The sequence below is a fragment of the Calypte anna genome, chromosome 10, assembly GCF_003957555.1.
Source record: "Calypte anna isolate BGI_N300 chromosome 10, bCalAnn1_v1.p, whole genome shotgun sequence".
Lineage (NCBI taxonomy): Eukaryota > Metazoa > Chordata > Aves > Apodiformes > Trochilidae > Calypte > Calypte anna.
In genome coordinates this window covers 22,593,894-22,611,841 of record NC_044256.1, presented here as the reverse complement: position 1 = coordinate 22,611,841, position 17,948 = coordinate 22,593,894, and the positions used below count along the sequence as shown (strand labels likewise).

Below are 17,948 nucleotides of genomic sequence, written 5' to 3'. Positions count from 1 at the left end.
TTGTTTGGAACTAGCTAAAAAAAAAAACAACAGAAACAAACTAGGAAGTGGAAAAGAGACTGAGAGAACTTGGAGGGATTTTTCATATCTCGCTCTCCCACTTAAACACTGATATTTTACAAACTGCAGCTTGTTTTCATGATGTACTTTGATTTTTTCTCAAAAAAATGAAGGAGAAAGTTGTGATTCTGGCCCTGTCCAGAGCTACAAAGCCAAGCATGTCATAACTTCCCAGCAGGCTTTTGCTATAAAGCCCCATTTTAAGAACGATGTGGGAGAAAAAACAACTATTTATGATTTCTCTTCTTGCTCTGACACTCAAAAGCAAACAAGTCTGCCAGAATACTTCAGTGGTAAAAAAAAAAACCTGGTGGCTGGTGGTATAGCAATTTCCATAGCAACCACTGGTGATATCATGGTAAGCAAAGTTAGATTTTGGGCTGTGCAGCAGGAGCAGGCAATGAACTGCTCTGTGTGAGTGGCAGAGGAAACATGGGCTTGGGAGAAGGTGCCTGAGGACTGGGGAAGGACAAAATCCTTCCAGATTGAAAGCTTGCTCTGTGTTTGATCACCCTGCCCTTTCTGGTGACTTTTGTACTTTCTGCATATTATGAGGCAAATCCAAGGCCTGGGACACAACATCCTGTCCAGACAGCGTGGGGACATCTGTGGCACTGAGCAGAGTTCTGGGAAGAGCTCTGGGCAACCAGAGGGGAGGTGCAGACCCCAGGCTGGGCTTTGGGACCTTCCTTGCTGCTGTAGGAGGGACAGCTTGGGTTTCCCCAGTTCATCATGCAGGAACTGGAGGCTGTCAGGACTGAGTGGTGAAAATCATCTCAAAGAGCTTCTGGTTTGGATGGTTGGTTGGTTGGTTGGTTGGTTGGTTGGGGTTTTACTCCTGGCACACAAGCATCCTCGGGTCTGTGAGCTTTGGTTATTTTTGGGAAGCTGTTGGCTGCTGCCAGGAGTCTGTTTGGCAGAGCTTCCCCCTGGGCAAGGTGAAAGGGGTGCAGGGGGGCTCCCCTCACCCCTCAGACAGGTTTGCTGCTGAACTGGGAGTGAATTCAATCCTGCCTGTCCCGGATAGTGCAGAGGGATCAGTCAGTTCTCTGCCTGGGCAGGAACCCCAGGTGGGGTTTTTCTGTGGAAGGAACTGATTCTGTCATTCTGTGAGTGCTTCCTTCGTGCCCCCCCTCAGCTCTTTGGGCTGTCAGGGGGCAAAGGGGAAGCAGAACTGCTCTGCTCCTGAGCTGGGAGCAGGATGGGAGCACAGCAAAGGTGGTGTTGGGTTTGAGGAGAGCAGGGGCAGCAGGGAGGGAGGTGAACTCTGTGTTTCTGATCCCAAGGTGTGTGTGCAGCAGTGTCAGAGCTGTGGGTGCCACGGAGGGGGGAGGATGATTTCAGACATCATCAAGTGCTGTGTTTTCCTAACACGGAGGCTCCGAGTCTGAAGTGTTGGTGGTGCCTGAAGGGCAATAGCTGCTGGAACGGTGTAATGAGCTCAGGGTGAACTGGAATGCCAAGAAATAGAGGAGTATCTTGTTGTAGTAAATGTTTCTGGAAGGATAGTGGAATGACAAGAATAACTGGGAAACTGAGGTGTAAATGACACGGGGAAAACAGATGAGGTCAGTGAGCTGAGAGCAAGGCAGGAGCTGAGGGGCTGACAGAACTTGAGAACTTCATTGGGAGGAACGTTTGTGGGAGGTCTTTTTGTTTTGCTAGATGTAAAACTGTTGGAAAACTAATTGAGGAGAGCAGAGTTAATAGAGTGTGTTAATGAGTGATGTCAGCTCTGCATCTGAGCAGTCCCATCTAGAGCCAGAGTCCGGAGCAGCAGGCTTTTACTCTTAGCCCTATTTATAGGGTAACACAGTTCTGTTCTTAATTATGTTTTATGGTCTGGGGAATCAGTCTGACTGTTTGTTGCCTCCTTTTCACAGCAAATCTACAGATGTCGGTGGGTTTATATAAGGATCAGGGAAAGAATGTGGCCTCTGTGTGACCAGTAGTAGCAACAAAGGAACTTAAGTGCCTTCTTTGATTCAGTATTATTAGAAGCAAAAGTGTGTTGTCTTTTCTGGCCGCTGCTCCCTTCCTAGGGAGCTTGTTCCTTTAATTGCACTTCTCTCTTTCCCTCCTCCCACCGCCCTCCCTCCCCCTGCCAGGGACTTCTCTGCTCCTTGTTTTGCTCTGCTGGAACAGCCAGCCGGGCAGTAACCAATATTGACATTATTCTTGCACGTCTTGGCTATTTTTACCTGCGTGTTAACTCTGCTGCGGGGGGAAGCTCAGGCAAATAAATATTGGGTATCTTGGGAAATGAAACTTTCCTTGCCAAGGCTAAAAATCTCGGGCTGAAAAGGCTTGGGTTTTGGTGGAGTTGGAATGCCCCCCTCATGGTGTACACAGTGCTCAGGTCAGGGCTGGGAATGGGAAGTTTGACATCGCTGCCTGAGTTAGCAGGGAAGTTCTCTCTCCTTTCCCTTATTCATGGCATTTAGCCCCAGATCAAGCTGAGGCAGGGCAAGCAGTGACAGTGATAGGTGGCTGCATCACCATGCCTAAAGCCTCACTAAAACTGTCAGCTTTGGCAGAGGCTGGTTCAAACCAAACACCCAGACACTCAGCTTTGGGGAGGGAGTTGTCAGCACAAGGAGGGTGAGTGAGCCTGGGAGAACACGGTGGCACCAGGAGGAACTTCAGGTCATGAGCCTGAGCTGGGACTGGTGACTGCTCCTGATCTTCCCTCTCCAGGTGTCTGTCTGGGTCTCAGGTTCTGAGCTCTCCAGGCTGTGTCTCTGTGATGCCTGGGATGGGGCACCTGGCCCTGCATCCAGTGGTGCCTCTGGATCTCACTGCCCTGCAGAACCCCACAGCTCAGGGTGGTGTCACTGGTGTGTGCTTATGGACACAAGTTCAGCTGTACAGAAGGGCAGACGTCAGAAAATAACATTATGGGTTGGTGGCCAAGTGCAGGAAGTTGTTTGAAGCCAAGGGGCAGAGCTGGGAACTCTTTCCTTACCCAGGCAGAAGCCAAGACTCTCTCCAGCTCTTGTTTTGGTGGCTGCCATGGCAGGCAACCTCCATGGTTTGCAGAGAAGACTTCCCAAAGACACTGCTTACTTGGGTTTGTGTTCAGCTGCCAGGTGTCTCTGCTGCTCAGCCCAGTTTACCCGTGTTAGTTTTCTTCTTTTTTACTTTTTACATTTTATTTCAGCTCTGCAGTTTGCTGCTGCTGGGGGCATTGTGGCCTGCAGTGACCTGGGTGACTATGAAGTCACCTGGATTCTGATTTTGTTTGGCAGAATGAGGAGCAAGAGCAGCAAGACAGAGCCTGGCAGTGCTTGCTGGGAGAAGGACAAAGAGCTGCCATGGCTGCAGTGCTGGAGGTGTCTGCGACCTGCAGGAAGGAAGGAGGAAATAGCACACAAGACATTTCAGTTTCAGTTTGCTCTTTGATTTTTTATGGCAGACTTGATGTTAGCAGAGAGGAGGTGCAGATGGGTGAGCTGTGACACTGTGACAAGCAGCTCGGTGCTGCAGAGCAATTTCTCCCTTTCTTTTCACTCTTCATCCTCTTGCAAAACCTGCGGGTTGTTCCAGCTTCTTCCTTTCAAGTGCAGCAGGGTGGGGTGAGAAAGGCTGCCTTGCCTTAGCTGTTTACTTTGTGTTTTCTACTTGAGAAGCTCCTGGCACACCATTCAGTGCAGCTCCTTGCCGAGGGGATGGTCTCTTGCTTTTTTAAGTATTGTTTTGGCTTTTGTTTGTATTTTTGGGTTTTTTTCTAAGGATAATGGAGGCTGTAAGCTAACAGGTTGAAAACTCCTCCCTCTCCCCAAGCTGGGGAGGACCGAGGGTGCAGTTCCACAGTGACACCAGGGGACCCCAGCCCAGCTTGCTGGGTTGCTGGTAATGTTTGTGTCACCCAGCCACTCACCCTGCTTCCAGCTGGATCAGCTCCCTCAACCAGCTGGGGCTGTGGTTGCATCAACAGCACTGACACAAGGCAGGAAGGGGTGACCCAGGAAGAACCAACCAGGGAAAAAAAAATGAAAAAAGAAAAAGCAGGTCTGTCACCCTGGGGATTTAAGTTGGGTGTGGTTCGGTTCTGATCTCAGTTTGCAAAGTGTTCCTGGGTTGTCCCTCTGCCTTCCTGCTCTGTCCCAGCCCCCAGCTCCCCTTCCCCTGGCTGTTCCCTCCTGGTTTGTACCAGTGCCCACTGGGCAGGACCAGGAGAGCCCCAGTGCTGGGACCTGTGCCCCCAGCTCAGGGGGAAGGAAGGGGCTGCAGGAGCCTCAGCACAGCCCTGGGTGAGCCTGGGGAGTAGAATATCCAGGTCAGCCTCAGGGCCCCTGCTCCTCAGCTCCTGCTTAGCAGTCAACAGATGCTCTCTCAGCACTCTAGTTAACCAACCAGAATATACTGAGGGGTGGGTTTCAGCTTAGTTCCATGGCATTTTATGATTATTACTGGGTTTTAATATGGAAGAATGTTTTTCTTAGTGCTCAGTTGTTCTTTACTGCTTCTGCATTCTCTCAGTCCCTTCCTGTGCTGCCTTCTGACATTACATTGTCCCTGGTACATCCTCAATTTTTGTTTATCCTTTTAAGTTTCTCTTGTGGCCTTCCTAAGCCATGTATTTGTTTATTTATTTATTTGCCCCCCTCCCAGCACTGTGTTTCAGACCCTGCCTTCACTTTCCAGGGGCTGCAGACATCTCACTGAACTTCTCCCATCTCTGATGTAAATGCCTCCTTCTGAGGTAACCACTGAGGATTCCTTTTTTAGTCAACAGAGAGAAACAGATGCTGCTTTTCTTTGGATGCAGAAGTCTAAAATAGCCTGAGTTCTGCTGTAGAAGTTCTCCTTTCTTTTCGACTGCAAAGGGAGCCTGAGTGACTAATTCAGATTAGTCACCCACAGGATAACTACCTCCCTGTTAGGTGAGACAGACCCTGTGCAGAAGAGCCAGCCTGCTGGGCAGAGGGCCTGCTGGGACCTATCTTGCTGAGGTTTTCTTCTCAGGTGAATGAGACATGAGAGGGGTTTCTCCATGTCCTGTGTGTGCCCTCAGTTCTGCTTGATGAGGCTTCCTCTTTCCCAGCTGCTATGTGTTGAGATGGTAAGAAGTGTCTAGGGATGATCCAGAACCGTGTGTTTGTTTATTTAAAACTGAAACAATAGAAGAAGCTTTAAGTTTTTGTTGTGTAGATGATCAGCACTGTTGGAGATGTTCAGCTCCAGCCCAGAGGAGTGGCTCTGCACTGTAACATCTGCCCAGTTTGGCTCAGAAATGAGCAGCAAGCTCCATGGTTGCAGAACTCAGTTTTTCTCCATGTCAGCATGAAGAGGTCCCTGAGCTGAAAGGAAATCTGTCACCATTTCAGTAAATGTAAATACTGTTTTTTTTTTCTTTTCCTTGTACTTTTCCTAAAGACTATTTAGTTATGACCAGTCCTAGAGACTGCTTCACGTGTCCAAGTTTTGTGAAGACTGGAGGCTGGAGAAGCAGAGTGGTTTATATAGGAGGGGTCTGGAGGATGCCAGGGTTTGCAGAAGGCCATGAAGTGTTTTAGGGGTGCAGTGCCAGGAGTAAATGCAGATTTGATTTCACTGATGTTACACTGGACTCGCTGTTTCCTCTTACAAAATAGGCAGCTAATTTCATTACTTCTGGTTTTCCTCTTGCTTCTCTCATCCTTGTTCTTAGCTAACTGTAGTTCCTCTAAAATAACCTTTACAAGCACCTGGTGTTGATACCTGTGGTGCTTTCAGTGTAGCAGCTTTCATCCAGTGTGTTCAGGGCCTTTCTGGTCCTGTTTCCCCCCCTCCAGTTTCATTTTAGTTTAGTTTTAATTCAGTTTTTTTAGTGGCACTGCTAAAACTGTTGTGTCTTGCTTTGGCTTCGTTTTTCATAAGAGGAACTTTCTACTCAATTAGTAGCTTACAAGTGAGCTTGTAAGTGCTGTGGTTTGTTGGGTTTTTTTTAAATACCTGGAAGAAGAAGTTGGAATGAAGTGGTGTGTTCCCAAGAATAAAACTATTTAGTTATTTTTAGTCTTGGAGGAGAACAGCTAGTAAAAATATTCAGTGTATGTGCTCGGGGTTTGGATGTATGCTGGAGTTGTACAAGGATCTGTGAAGTGGAACTGAATCATCTCCTAGGCACAGCAGCTATCTGCCATGTGAGGAAAAATACTGTTGCATAATCATGGTTTGTTTTTAGAGCTGATGGACTGTGCCCCGGTCAGGAATATATTATTTTGGGAAAAGCAAGAACTTGAGCAGCTCCTGAACAAGCAAACAGCAGACCTGTGTTTGGAGGAAGGGGAGGATCTCAGAGGGCCTGGATGAACAGCAAGTGTCTTCTGCTGAGCTGGGTGCTGGGGTTTTAGTGCCTGGGGGGCAGCTCTTGCTGGAAGGAATTCAGGACAATTTCTGTGTGCTGGCTGGGTTCAGATCCTGCTGCCTGCTGGGGCAGATGGGGAAGGCCAGGCAGACTGGGGGAAGCTCTGTGAAAGTTCACCTCAATGTGTAAGGATCTAAGCTGAAGAAACCCTGAAAGTTGCCTGGAGATGGCAAGATGGTGTGTGTGTGTGTTAGAGAGGATTCTGAGGGATGTGGTTAAAGAAAATAGCAGGGCAGAGGAGATAAAAACCATACTGGGTCATCTGCTGTGTTTGAAAACAAATCAAGGGGAAGTCCAGTGATCATGTGGGATTCTGACTGTATTTCTTGTTCAAGGCTTGGTGTCCATGTCACTTGTCAAGCTTGCTGCCTGGGCCAGGAGCTTGTGTAGGTGCTTCACCTCCTGGATAACAGGGGAGCAGTTGTTGGTGTGTGACACTGAGCACCACCAGTATGTACTGGGGACCATCCTGGTGGGGCTGGGAGGAGGCCCTGCTTATGCTCCTGTTGTCCCATCTTGGTGTTTCTGTGCCCAGTCCTGAGGTGGTGGCTGCTTTCAGGGACTGAATGCCACGAGCTGTTTCTCTGGAATCACAGAATGGTTTGGGTTGGAGGGAGCTAAAAGTTCCTCCAGTGCCCCCCCTGCCATGGGCAGGGTCAGGGACCCCTCCCCCAGCCCAGGGGGCTCCAAGCCCCATCCAACCTTCAACCCCTCCAGGCATCGATGGGGCAGCCACAGCTTCTGGGGGCAACCTGGGCACCCAGGGGCTCAGCACCCTCACCCCAAACAATTTCTCCCTCCCTCTCTCCCTGCCCAAGATCTCCTCTCCATCTCCCCTCTTGCATCTGGGAACTCTTCCCCCTCATCCCATCCCTCCAGGCCTGTGTCCAAAGTACCTCCCCCCAATCTCCCCTTTCTCTCCAAGTTCCAACCCATTTCCCTTCTCCTCTCCCTACCTCCCTGTGTCCAAAGCCCTCCCCCAGCTTTCTTGAAGCCCCTTCAGATATTGGAAGGTTGCTCTGAGGTCACCTAAGGTCATTTCTCACTTGAAACCCCAGGATGCTTCCATTCCTCTTCCCACTTTGTTCTCCCTTGGTGTGTTCCATGCAGCAGAGGAGGGGATCCCAGTTCCTGAGGCTGTGCCTGCACCCTGTGGCTGCAGGGTGTGTGGAGGGATGGGTGGAGGAGTTCTGGAGCTGGGGACAGTCCCCTCAGCACCTTCTCTGGGTCTGAGCCCTGTGCTGGTGTCTCCCTGCAGGGTTGCACTGCACAGCCCAGGGGTTTTATCCCTGACACAACATTTGGGGTGGGGGTGTTCACCCCAGAGATAGTGACAGGAGATGGGGTAATGGTTTCAAACTCGAAGAGGGAAGGGTTAGGTTAGATTAGGAAAAAATCCTTCCCTGTGAGGGTAGTAAGACCCTGGAACAGGTTGCCCAAGGAAGGTGTTGATGCCCCATCCCTGGAGGGATTGAAGGTTGGAGGGGGCTTGGAGCCCCCTGGGCTGGGGGAGGGTCCCTGCCCATGCAGGGGTGGCACTGGGGGGGATTTAAGGGATTTAAGGTCCCTTCCAACCCAAACCATTCTGTGACTCTGATTCTTCAAAGTGTCACTGTAGTGTTTTCCAGCAGAAGAAAGAAACAGCACACTCTGCATGAAGAATCTGTAGAAAGCATCCAGAACTCTCCCCGTTAGGATGAGGTGATGGTCTCTGTTTGCTTCCTGACTGAGCAGTCAGGTTTGCAATGGAGTGGAGGGGCTCAGGCTCCTGCCCAGGTGGTGGGGATGCCCTGGAGGTGCTGGCAGCTCCTGGGCTGTTGGGGTTTGGGTGCTCTGGGCTCTTTGCAGCCATGGGACAGACCTAATGCTGCTTAGAGCCTGCTGGGTTTGAAACCCAATTCCTCACTTGGGGATGGTTACTCAAACAGACTTGGAGTGTTAGATACAGATCAGTATATTAGGATGGCTCCTTCTAGCTGAATATTCAGTTGCAGCACCAGGCAGGCTTGGCCAGGAGGCTTGGTGATAGTCAGAGGTGATCCCTGAGCTGTTCTCCCTTCTGCTGCTTCCCTTGCTGCGTTCTCTGAGGTTTGTAGAGACCAGGAGTACTCATGATGGGCTTCTCTGCAAGGAGGTGGTTCATTTCTTTCCCCCAGGTTTATACAGTCCCTAGGATCCTTTATTAAACTTGGAAAAGTAAATGTCATCTTTTCCAGCCTCTGAAACCTTCACCTGTTCTGTTCCAGAACCTGTGTTATTTATTAGTGGGGTTGGTATGATTAAGGCCATCCATACCCATTCTTTGGCACTTTTCTACCCCCTTCCTTGCTGGCACGAGCATGTGTGCAGCTCTGCTGGGAACCAGCTTGGGGGAGTGAGTCAGCTGAGGTTTTTTTCTGCTAATACTGCATGGAAAAGGAAAACAAATGATTTTATTATTTTTGTTCCCAGCAGTGCAGTGTTCAGTTCATGGCAAAGCGTGGCAAAACTGCTGTAACCAGTGTGTAGTTCTGGTCTGGGATTTCAGGAGCAACCTGAGCTTTGCAGTTTCTTTGTGGAGGTGAAACCCACTGAACTCCAGAGGGTGGGTGGGAGATTTCCAAATGCTTGTTTCCCTTTGGAGATTTTTCTGATGGATGCAGCTGAGCCCTAAGTGCAGCCAGAGCTGCCATGCAGGGAAACTGGCTGGGGGGACCTTCTCATTGGGAAGGTTTTTCTTCTGAACTGTCTTGATAGCTCCATAAACACTGTTTGGACTGTGTATGATGTCAGGGAAGATTAAAGAAATCAAAATGCACGTGCAGTTTAGTACCCTGGTTTAAGGCACTGGTTTGTTATGGTTTTGGCACAGCAGTTCTGTGCCTCTCACTTGGCAGAAAATGTCAGAATATTCTGGTCAAAACCTGCAGCGTGCAAAAAACCTGTAGATAGAGGCAGAAATGCAGTTTTGAAGCTTTGAGCCCATAAAAAGGGCCACTGGAGGAATGCAGACAGTTGATTTTCTTGCTGATTTGAGGACATGGCAATACTGGTAAAAGAGGTGAGTTTGGGATGCTCACCAGGAAATCTTAGTTTGGAAATGCTGCTGCTTCCCTGTGGAAGAGTCTGAGCAGAGCAGGGTGATGTCTCTTTTGTAATACTGCCTTTTTCTGCATGTGCAGCTAAAAATAAAATAAAAATATCCAGGATCCAGAGATGAGTCTGGTAAGTGACAGACTGGGATTTCTGGAAAATGCTGCTTGTGTCCCCCATAAACACCACCATCTCACTTTGGAGATAATAGACTAATTAATAATAATTATTTCTGAAGGGTTTAACTGTGGTGATCCAGGAAAAGCAAAAAATTGGATTTGTTGCTTAAAGAGAATGAGGTAAAGAGTCTGAGTGGCATCCAAGTCTTGTGTGTTAATGTGTTCTGCAAGAGATGCAAATCGAGGCTTTAAACCCCCATGGCTTTGTTTTGCTTGTTTTAGTCATGATGATGTGGAGCTGTTTAATGTCCAACCCAAGGTGCAGATCTGACACTGAAGGTGAAGTGAAGCATCCCCGGAGGTTCCTCCCCAGGTGCTGCTGCCTGGGTCCAGGGGGGGCACCCGGCACTGGTTGAGTCTCCTGAAATCATCAGTGAGAGAGTGAAGTACAGGTTAAAACCAGAGATAACCACAGCCCTACAGGGAACGTGGGGCTGGGAGGCTGTGGAGCTGAGTTCCTTGGGGTGTGTTTATCTCCATGTGCTTTTGACTGACCTAGAAAAAACCCAACCAAACAAAAAAAGATCTTTTTGTGCAGTTTTGCTCACAGAGCGTTTTGGTGTATGGTATATTTTTCTGGCTAGGTTTTTTCCTGCATTTTGAAGCTCTGCAGTTTCTTCAGTGTCTGGGTGTGTTGAATTTAATTAAAAATGTAACACTTAAATAAAGAAGCTGTGCAAATTTTGTCCTTAGCATGGGGTAAGGCGTCGTTTAGAAGGCTGTTTAACTAGATACTGGCTGAGGATAAAGCTGATCATCAAAACAAAGTACTTCTTGATATCATCTCTTTATTAGAGAAGATCAGAAGCACAGAATGATTAGAAGTAGCTCTTAATTTTGTGTGCATATTTGTACAACAGAAAGGCCTTCATCCTTTTCTGCCTGCAGCAGTTCTTTATTAAAGGGAAAACCAAACCCCAACACATCTCCTCACTGTGCTGGGTGCACCAGATTCCCTCCTGCAGTGCTTGTGATTTACTGGTTGTGTCCCAGGAATGTAAACGTGGTTGTGTCTTTCATTTGTCAGTAAGAAAAAAAAACAACAACCCACCCCAAATCAGCAGAGAAAGCTCAGGAGAGGAAAACAAACCTTGGAATTGTGTTTGGTTTGAGAAGGGATTTTCTTCCAGAATTACAGGGAGGTGTTTTCAGTCCTGAGCAGTCTCAGGAAGCTGAGACATCTCTGGTTGTGCAGTGACATTTAAAGATGGACAGAATCTGTTCAGCCTCTCCATCCCCTCCCCAGCGGGGCCTTGCTGTGCTCCTGCTCCTTCTCTGAAGGCTGGGTCTGGGACTGGGGTTTTCTGGTGCTGGGATGGAAGTTTGGGAATAAATTTTCTGGTGCTGGGATGGAGGTTTGGGAAGAGGTTTTCTAGTGCTGGGATGGAAGTTTGGGAAGAGGCTTCTGATGCTGGGATGGAAGTTTGGGAACAGATTTTCTGGTGCTGGGATGGAAGTTTGGGAAGAGGTTTCTGATGGTGGGATTGGAAGTTTGGGAAGAGGCTTTCTGATGCTGGGATGGAAGTTTGGGAAGAGGTTTTCTAGTGCTGGCATGGAAGTTTGGGAAGAGGCTTCTGATGCTGGGATGGAAGGAGTCCCAAGGCAAACCCTGGGCAGTGTGGCAGGGGGCTGCTGGAAGGAAAAGGCTGGGGAGAAGGAGGTGCAGAGCTGGGGGCAGGGTGGGTTTCATCACTGCTGCCCCTGCCCAGGGCTCTGCCTGGGGCCCTGCAGCCTGGCAGGGGACAGCACTGGGTTTGGGTGTTCTGAAACACCAAAATCCAGAGGTCAAACACCATGAATGAGGTGTACTGCAGGGGCTGCGGGGCTGGGAAACCAGGTTGATGCAGTGTGAGAAACTGTGGTTGGGAGGTTTGAGTCCTGTTGTTCAGGAGGTGTTTGCCCGTGTTTGGCAGGACGGTGGCAAATCTGTCCTCTAGAACCAGCTGAGACTGGGAAGGCAGCAGCAGCCCCTGCGTGGGGCTCAGGGGTGCACTCCCCAGCAGACCTTGACAGCACTCTGCATGCAGGCAGCAGAGCTTTGCTGGCTGCTGCTCTCACAGTGGCCTACAAACAAAATCCTCTTTTTTTTTTTCTTTTTTTTTTTCCCAGAGATGGATCTGACCCGGGCAAAACAAGTTTTTGACTATTTGCTTCTGAGAGTTTTGAGACACTGAGGGGGTGGAAGGAAGATGAAGGAATGAAATTATGACAAACTAACTCAGTTTCTTCTACTAAGATGAAACATGGCATAAGGTAGTAGTTTCCACAGGTTTTGTTTAAGTATTTGAGTTATCCCAATACTAGAACAGCCAACTACAAAGCTAACAGAGCACAGTAGAGACAGTTTATAATTTTGTATGCTGAGTTGTAGGTGGGAATAAAGGCTCTAAATAATTTCTGTGTTTTATGTTCCTGAGGCTTTGATGTGTAGGTGTGCAGGCAGAGCTGGCAGAAGTGGCTGAGATCACAAGAGTTTGGTGTCCAGGGGTCCCCTGTGCTCGTGGGGGGTGTGGGCTCTGAGGACTCGAGTCTCTCCTGCTTTGATTTTATTCAGAGTTTATAGAAAACAATCAGGGAAATGAATGAGGGGCGAGAACAGAGAGAACAGTGATGAGAATATGTTGACAATTCTGACATGAAAAAGTTGTTTTATTCGTGTCATGCAACTTCTGAAGGTGTCCTGAAACTGCACTGGTGAATCCTGCAGAGTTTTATAGAGAACTCTTGGTAGGTACAGTCCCTTGGTAGAACTGTCCCTTGGTAGGTACAGTCCCTTGGTAGGTACAGTCCCTTGGTAGAACTGTCCCTTGGTAGGTACAGTCCCTTGGTAGGTACTGTCCCTTGGTAGGTACTGTCCCTTGGTAGGTACTGTCCCTTGGTAGGTACAGTCCCTTGGTAGGTACAGTCCCTTGGTAGAACTGTCCCTTGGTAGGTACAGTCCCTTGGTAGGTACTGTCCCTTGGTAGGTACTGTCCCTTGGTAGGTACAGTCCCTTGGTAGGTACTGTCCCTTGGTAGGTACTGTCCCTTGGTAGGTACTGTCCCTTGGTAGGTACTGTCCCTTGGTAGGTACAGTCCCTTGGTAGGTACAGTCCCTTGGTAGGTACTGTCCCTTGGTAGGTACTGTCCCTTGGTAGGTACAGTCCCTTGGTAGGTACAGTCCCTTGGTAGGTACAGTCCCTTGGTAGGTACAGTCCCTTGGTAGAACTGTCCCTTGGTAGAAATGTCCTTGGCTTTTCCCCTGGAGCTTTTCCTAGCCAGGATGGGCTCCTTGCATGATCTGCACTTGGAAGCAGGGAGGGCAGCTCACTTTAAGGACAGATGCTCATTTCACTGGTTCTCCAACCTGCAGCTCTTACTTGTAGAACTTGCACCTCTGCCCTGCTTTGGTTTGTGTGTGAACTGTTCCTCATTTGACAGGCTCTGCCCCAAACCTTGATTTCTGTGTTTCTCATGGCTTCATCTTCCATTGTAGCATCAAGCTACAGTTTCAGCGTGGCACAGAGATTGGAACAGGTTTGCTGAAGTGTTTGATCTCGGGAGATTAGGGCTCTGTGTGCCTGCTGAAGACAGATTTGTATCTTGCTGTTTCACTCCTGGGCTTTGGGCTTTGCTTCTTGCAACAGACCATACTTGAAATGATGCCTGCCCGTGTTGCCATTCTTGGGAGAGATGTGGAGCAGGGCAGATGATGCTCCCCAAGCTCTGCTTTGGGGCTTGGGTTGCTGTGACACCTTGGGGAGGGACTGACATAGCTGCCAGGACTTGGCTTTCAAAGGATGTCTGCAAGTGGGTGGCTGAAGAGAAAAACATCCTTGGAGGTCAGAGAGGCTGCTCTGTGACAGGGCTGAGCTTTCTGTAACCAGCAGAGAGCATGAAGCACCAAGGGCAGACCTGGGTTTGAGTTTGGGGCAGTGCATGTTCATGCACTGAATCCTCCCCAGGTACAGGAGGGCTGGAAAGGAGTAAAAAGTTGGTGAAGAGGCATTTTGTATTTCCTGCCCTTAACTGTGTTGTGTTGTGCCTTCTCCTGGCTTTGTGGGCAGCTGCTTCCCAGGAGAAACAAAGCTGGTAGGAAGGAGATCCAGAGAGCTGCCCATGAGACACTGGGTGTAGCGGGGAGTTTCAGCAGCTCCAGTGCTTATCAGTGCAGCAGGAAAGGCCCAGAACTGCTTGAGTTTGCCTGGAGAATCACTGACCTTTAGGGTATAATTTCATAATAATCTGGAAAAAAACCATCTTGAGCTCTAATATTATTGAGGTAGCAAGTCAATCCTTTCCTCCACTGGAGTTTTCTTCTGTTCTTCATGCCCGACATGGATGGAGGAGGCATCAGTACAGATTTTGGGTGTAATCTTGGCTTTGTTATAAGATGGAATTGATGAGCACTGTGGTGGAGACAAGCACTGAGAGTGCATTCTGAAAGTCTGAAGGTTGAGAGTGAGCTCTAGAAACACTGGAGTAGCTCCTGCTTCCCTTCCCTGCAGACTGAAACAGAGATTTTGAGTGTTTTGAACCCAAAAAGAGGGGCCTGCTGTAACTCATCTGCCAGCTGCAGTGTGGGTGCACATCAGCAGTGAGACCCCTGGGTGGCTCTGGGGGTCCTGGCTCCAGGTTGTGCCAGGACAGGGCTGAGCTGTGCCACCTCCTGTCAGAGATCCTGGTGTGGGACCTGTGTGAGCAGCTCAGGTGACAGCAGGGGGGTCATGGAGCTGGGAGATGAGGGCAGGAGGATGGTGGTGGGACTGGGGGCATTGCAGAGCCACCAAGTGGCATCCAGGCACCTCCTGGTGCTGCAGCCTGGGCTGGGAGGTGCAGAGCAGCAGCCCAGGGATGCTCCAGTCCCACAGGGCTGGCAGCTCTGTGGTACAGAACAGTGTAACACAGCCTGTCAGTGCCAAGCACTTGTCTTCTGACAGGTCACAGCAGTGAAATCCTCAGGAAACCAACGTGGTGTGTGCATCAGCAGATGGAAAAGGAAGAGCTGAGTGCTGGGAGAGCTCAGGGCTCAGCAGCAGGAGAGAAGTTGGGGCATTCAAATGCAGTCAGGAGATGCTGACATCTGATCCGTGCTCTGGGGAGTGTGGGTTAAAACATCAGGATTTCCATCAGTCTGCCCAGGTTAAAATCCCTTGAAACACAACAGCTGGTGGTTGGTATGAGCTGGAGAAAGAATTGTTTCAAAGAGACTGTGAGGATGTCTGGAGTGTGGTTTTCAGTTGTTTTGAGCAGGCTCAGTAACAGCTCTTTGCTTCTTTTGGATTTTAAATGCACTGTGAGGGTGCTGCTGTGGGCATCCCTTGTGGGATGATGGGACCTGTCCCTTGAGAGGTGACAGGTTGTCCTCTGAAAGGGTGAAAATAAACACTTCTGGGATCACCGAGTGTCAGGAATGGGAAGGGAGCTCTGAAGATGCCCCAGGGACACCCCCCTGCCCCAGCAGGATCCCCCCCCAGGGCAGCCCACACAGGAACACAGCCAGGGGGGTTGGAAAGGCTCCAGAGAAGGAGACTGCAGCACCTCTCTGGGCAGCCTGGGCCAGGGCTCCCTCAGCCTCACAGGCAGAAGTTTCTCCTCGTGTTGAGCTGGAACTTCCCCTGTTCCAGCTCCAACCCATTCTTCCTTGGCCTGGGCACCCCTGAACAGAGATTGTCCCCTTCCTCTTGCCCCCCACCCCTCAGCTACTGATGGACATTCAGCAGATCTCCTCTCAGCCTTCTCTTCTCCAGCCTCAACACCCCCAGGCCTCTCACTCTTTCTTCCCAGCAGAGATGCTCAAGTCCCTTCCTCACCCCCCCAGCTCTCCCTTGGCCTCTCTCCAGTAGATCCCAGTCTCTCCTCAACTGGGGAGCCCCAGACTGGATCCAGGATTCCAGGGCTGCTCTCCCCAGGGCAGAGCAGAGGAGGAGGAGGAGGAGGAGAAGCTCCCTGGATCTGCTGGACACCCTTCTGGTGCCCTGTGGGACACAGGAGTGGAGCAGGGTCAGGTCAGGGTGTCAGGGCAGGGGTGCTCAGCAGGATGGGGAAGGGCCTGGAGCAGTCCCATGAAATGCAGCCAAGGGAAATGCCAAACCCTGTGTCTGGGGAGGGATAACCCCTGTGCCAGGACGTGCTGGGGCTGAGCAGCTGGAAAGCAGCTCCATAGGGGATGACCTTGGGATCTTGGTGGAGGTAAGGCTGGCCAGGAGGCAGCACCATTCCCCAGCCCCTTCAAGGGGGATGGATCCTTCCCATTACAGGTCCAGTGCTGAGCTCTGCAGGACAAGAGAGACGTGGATGTAGAGGAGAGAGCCCTGCAAACAGCCACAAGGTTGATTAAGGAATAAATTGGAACATTTGCCACGTGAGGAGAGCTGGGGCTGTTGATGCTGGAGAGAGGAGGTGGTTCAGGGGGATCACAACATCTGAAATACAGTAAACTGAATAAAAACCAAACCAACCAACCTCGTTATTACTGTGAGAGTCATGGGAGGCTCAGGCTGCCCAGGGAGCTGGTGGAGTCTCCATCCTTAGAGATACTCCCAACCTGCATGGACCTGGGCAGCCAGCCCCAGCTGACCCTGCTGGGAAAAGCTGTGGGTTGGACTGGGTGATCTCCAGAGATGAACCTGGGGCTGTCAGAGGAAACTGCTGGCTCAGCCCCTCAGGGTGGGAGCTGCTGAACTGCAAGGTGCTGTGCACAGCTCTGCTGGGTTGGTAGGAAGCTGCTCTGCAGTGCTGCAGGTGAGGGGGGGCTGGGGGCTGGGTTCTCAGAGAAGCCCTGACCCCATCCCAGGGTTGTGGTTTGAGGCAGGGGTCTGGGGTGCTTCTGGGTGTAGGTGTGTGGTCTCTGAGGGTGCTCTGGGAGCTGGTGTCACCAGCCCAGGGTCACACAGCCCTCACCCCCAGTTCTGTGGGACACACCACAGCCCCCAGAATGATGCCGTTGCTCTTCAATGGCTTTGAGCTGGGAGAGAGGAGATTTAGGTTGGACATGGGGCAGAAATTGTTTGGGGTGAGGGTGCTGAGCCCCTGGGTGCCCAGGTTGCCCCCAGAAGCTGTGGCTGCCCCATCCCTGGAGGGGTTGAAGGTTGGATGGGGCTTGGAGCCCCCTGGGCTGGGGGAGGGGTCCCTGCCCATGGCAGGGGGAGGATTAAATGGCCTTTAAAGGTCCCTTCCAATCCAAACCATTCCATGATTCTATGGTTTACTCAAACCTCTTTGTTCCAATGTTCTGAACCATCCTTCTGGTGTGTCCCTGGCAGGGAGGTGCCAGCTCTGGAGATGTTGGTCCCTGTGGCAGGGTGGTTGGTGGTGGTTTTGTTTTTATTTCCTGGTTTTTGCAGAGTTGGCTTTAGCTGTGCTAAGGGTTGACAGTTAAATGAGTATCAGGTCCAGTTTTGGACCACCCTTAATAGGCTGGTTCTGTGGGAGTCCTGTGCTTGCTGAGTTTCGTTTTAGCTGCCTCAGGTGGGAAATGCTCTTCCCAGAAAAGGGGAAATCTGGAGTTTTCCATCTGAACATACCCTGACCTGAGTGTCAGAGAGGAAAATGAGAGTGTTGAGGAGAGCTGCTTCACCAGGAGCATCTTCTCATCGACATCCCCTTCCTCAGGGGTGGTGTTGGATGTTTCAGCAGAGGGGGGGTGGTCTCTGTGGGGTGAGGAGGGGGATGTTCTGGTGTTGGGTGAGGTCTGGGCTCAGCACCTCCTGAGCTCTGCAGATGGGGCAGCTCTGGCTCTCCAGGGACTGCCCTAAGATCATTTGAAATTGATCTCTGGGATTTTACAAAGATTTCTGAATGAAACTTGCTTCCAGCCAGGAGAACGTGGTTTAAAATACTGCTGGAAAAGAGCCCTGAAGAAAGCTGTCAGTGTGCAAGGAAAAACAGGGGAGTTTCTGTACAAGCTGGGCAAGCACAGAACCCTCACCTTCTGCTTGCTGCCATGGGACTGGCCCAGTTGCTGCTGCAAATAAAACAGAGTCTCCCCCAGTCTCCCTTTTGTCCTCCCCCTGCACCCCCCTCTTTCCTTTAACCCAAAAAACCCCATTTGGGTAATATGGAAATCGTTTTAGCAAGAGAGACTTCCTGGTCCCTGGACAGTTTCTCCTCTTTGGAGCTGTTCTGTGGTGATGTTCGTGCACTCTTCTCTTTCAGCTGAGAAAGGCTTTTAAAAATAAATCATCATAAAAGAATGGGATGAAGCAGAAGTGAGACCAAGCATCTTTTCAGTTGGTAAAATGGAGTTATTGCTGATTGCTTCTGGCAAGCTGGGCTCCTGTGGAAGAGTGCCCAGGAGATCTGTAG

General features: G+C 50.3%; 1 protein-coding gene across 1 annotated transcript in view; it reads left to right on the top strand.

Annotated features, from left to right (window-relative positions):
* Positions 1 to 14,950: 14,950 nt before the first annotated feature.
* Positions 14,951 to 17,948, top strand: part of LOC103537551 (serine/threonine-protein phosphatase 6 regulatory subunit 2) — an 82,528-nt gene continuing 79,530 nt past the window's right edge. The window contains 1 exon segment of the mRNA XM_030456691.1: positions 14,951 to 14,993. The gene's annotated coding sequence lies outside the window, so the exon portion shown is untranslated.